This window comes from Triturus cristatus, chromosome 2_2 (assembly GCF_964204655.1).
Source record: "Triturus cristatus chromosome 2_2, aTriCri1.1, whole genome shotgun sequence".
NCBI classification, from domain to species: Eukaryota; Metazoa; Chordata; class Amphibia; order Caudata; family Salamandridae; genus Triturus; species Triturus cristatus.
Window position 1 is genome coordinate 591,572,264 of NC_140582.1, and position 3,980 is coordinate 591,576,243.

The window sequence follows — 3,980 nt, forward strand, 5'->3', positions numbered from 1 at the left end:
GGTGGAACATGACCTTGTTATTGTTAAAGAGAGGGAATAATAAATTGTTAATGAAATGCATGGAGGAAGACATCATCATTTTTGCCAGTAGGGCATGTTAACAGTAAAAGAACTGTTCAGTATCATGAAGTGCAGAAAGTCAAGTTTGAGAGTTCTATTGCAGGTACAGTGATAATAATTGACAACAAGAGCTTAATTAAATGTTTTTAATAGACTGTTTTTGAAGTATTTAGTTATGAGTTTAGAAAGGCTATGTGAGTAGATGTTTTTGAAGTATTTAGTTATGAGTTTAAAAAGTCTATGTGAGTAGATGGTTTTAAAAGAGTTATGATCCAATTTAATCAAATATTTGGAAAGAGAGTGAGGGTAAGGGTGGATAATGATAGGACTTGAGGACAACCGTTGTGTAACTCAAGCAACACCTAATTTATGGGAAGGGCAGTTAGATCCTAGGCAAAGTAGACTCAGGGTAAGTAATAAATGTTGGAAAAGAATATTATACTGAGGAAAGGAATAAATAAAGCACAATTGTAGTCCCAACAACAGCAGAATCTTCCATTAGGATCATGGCACCTGTTGACTTACAAAAGTATGGTCATGTAAATGATATTTGTTATCGCTTTCAGTATAAGGTAAGCAGCAGGAGGGTTATGCTCCTGATTGAAACCATTCCTTTTTCGATGTAGATAATTATCCTTTGTGTTTGTTGTCACAGACACTTCATTGAGTATAGTAGAATTCATACTGAATAGGTGGTAACAAGATGGTGGTTTCAGTCACAATTCACCCTAATGTTGATGCAGAAGATATGTGAGGTAAAAGACAAACAAAAGATGAAATATGACTCACTAATTACAGCACACCACTGCAAATTAAGAAGGTGAGGCAGTGAGAGGACTGACGGAGGTGTTTGGACAAAATATTAAAGTAAGAATATTGTAATACAAAAATATAGTGTCAAGAATACCAGGAGGTCAAAAATGTTGTCAACAGGAGTATCGTAGATAATAATATAATTTTAATTGTTGTTTTTATTATTTTTGTAAAACATATCTATTCAGAAAATATTGTTATATGTAATATTGTTTGTGTGATTTTGTATGTAAGTTAGTCTATTGTGTTTGGTAACATATGTGTAATATTTTTTATATTTGTGATTTTAGAAAGATTACAAATTAATTATGAAATTGTTGAAATTAGTAAGTGTATATTGTTTTAATGTCTACACATAATGGATTTATATTTATTTTTTTCAGCAGTGGGATATTGTTTTTTTAACCTATAAGGGTGGGGAGATTAATAAAAAGTGAATACTCTAATTAAAATGTAATGTTTATTATTTTAATAATATGCAAATTGGTATAGTACAGTACTAATTTTATTATATAATAGTTTATAATAATATGTTTCATTGTAAATTATAAAATAAATAATACAATTATAACATTTGTGAAAAATAAAATATATATGTAATTAATTTAATAATATGAAAAAATTGTGATTTTATTAATTCAAATTTAAATTTGTATTGTGAAAAAATATATCACAATAAAAATGTTTTACTTTTTTATGTTAAAAATTAAAATGTAAATGTAAAAATGTTTTTAGAAAAATTTAATTTTTATATTTACATGTAATTGCTTTTGAAATGTTGTTTAATTATAATATGAAAATACTATACATATGAATTCATTGTGATGTATACATTTAAATGTTGTTTTCTGTGTATATGTTATTGGTTCATTTATCAAAAATATGTTGACAAGAATAAATCTGGATTTTATTATGTTTAACATTGGAATAAGTTTTGTTGTTGGGAATGCATTTTATAAAACGTATGCCATTTAATTATTTAATAAAAAATGTAAGTTTTTATGATTGCTGTTTTTGGAGTACGATATTATGTTTTCAAATGTTACAATTTTAGGAATGGTAGTAAATGTTCTATTTCATGTAGATGTTTCATAATGAATATATAGGTTTGTTTTTTGGGTTTCACTGGTTTTTGAAGTGTTGCTTGTGTATATTAGATTTTTAGTCCAGTGCCTTCCATTAAAATGTTTCAGATTGAGGTGCAAATAGTAAATATCACCTCTTTGGTGTCCAACACCTTCCCCAAATTTGTTTAGATTTAATTGGCAATATTAAATGGTACCCTTTTAATGTCCAAAACCATCCCCGAATTGGTACATATTGGAGTGGTAATAATAAATGGCATCCTGTTAGTGTCCAAAACCTTCACCAAATTGATTTAGATTGGAGTGGGAATAGTACACGTCACCCTTTTAATGTCCAACACCTACCTCAAATTGGTTTAGATTTGAGTGTGAATAGTAAATGTCACCCTTTAGTGTCCAACACTTTCTTCAAAATAGTTTACTTTGGAGTGGGAATAGTAAATGTCACCCCTTTATTATCCAACGCCTTCCTCAAATTGGTATAGATTGAAGTTGGAATAGCAAATGTAGCCCTTTTAGTGTCCAGCAACTTCCCCAAATTGGTTTAGACTGTAGTGGGATTAGTAACACGTCTCCTCCTTACTATCCAACACTTTCCCCAAATTGGTTTAGATTGGAGTGAAAATAATGAATGTCACCCTTTAGTGTCCATCACCATCCCCAAACTGGCTTAGATTGGAGTGGCATTAGTAAATGTCTCCTCTTTAGTGCCCAACACCTTCCCCAAAATAGTTTTAGATTGGAATGGGAACAAAGATATCTCCCTTTAAGTGAACAACACCATCCCCAAATTGGTTTAAATTAGAGTGGGAAGAGTAAATGTCGCTACTACTACTAGAACTCTGCACTTAAAAGATATGATAGTCTCTGCAGTCATGAATATGCTACACATAAAACTACATTCGCGGATTGAGAATAGCAAAATAATAGTAAATTTACACCTAAAGGGTATGTTTACCTTCGTGAATATGGCCCTTAATTTTTTAATACCAAAACAATAGTAAACTTACAACAAAGTTATGTCTGAAATACAAAAATTTATTCAATACATGTGGGCTGCCATTTGACCCCAGTCCACATTCCATCTGTATTCTCTTCCTTTCCCTTCAGATCTGAAAGAGACAGCACCTTTTCTGTCTTTAGCAAATGTTATCCCCAATTAGTGTCCATTTTCTTTGTTTTGCTAGAATATTTATTTTTGTCAATGGATGTGTTTGTATTGTTAGATAGTACAGTCATGAAGATGCTGCACATAAAACTACATTCGTGGATTGAGAATAGCAAAATAATAGTAAATTTACACCTAAAGTGTATGTTTACCTTCGTGAATATGGGCCTTAATGTTTGAATACCAAAACAATAGTAAACTTACAACAAAGTGTAAGTTCACTTTTCTAAATTTGGCACTATATGCCTGATTCACACGGCCTGACTCACAATGATAAACTTACACAGAACAGTAGTAAAGTTACTACAGCAAGTGTGAACTTACATAAAAGTGTAAGTTTAGGTTTGTGAATTAGGCTTCCAGAGTTTTAATTCTGTATGGGCCTGGAAAAAAGAAGCAAACATGACGCTGTCCTCATTATCCTCTGTGGGTGGCATGCATCTTCCATCTTGTAGCACTAGTGACTGCAAAGCATGCCCACACATTCCTTTGTTCCAAAACAGTATTGCAAAAAATGATGGTATTCCTATTTTTTTGCCTAGAGGAGCGCCCCCAGGGCAGCAATTTCCACACTGCAAAATTCTACTTTTCAAATATTTTGTAAAATACTTAATTTGTGTTTCTCAACTATTTTAGACACACAAAAATACAAAGGGTTCACCATACGCTCCAGTCTGCTGTAACTATAGGCCTATGCTTCAATATTACTACTGCATCCCAAACTTATATGATATATTGCCACCAGCCAGGGATGCAGTTTTGAGGGGCCATCAACACTATTGATGGGGAATGATAGGGCTATTTCTCCTCATCTCAGGTACATAGAAGGATGCTCTTAAGGAGAACTAAATATG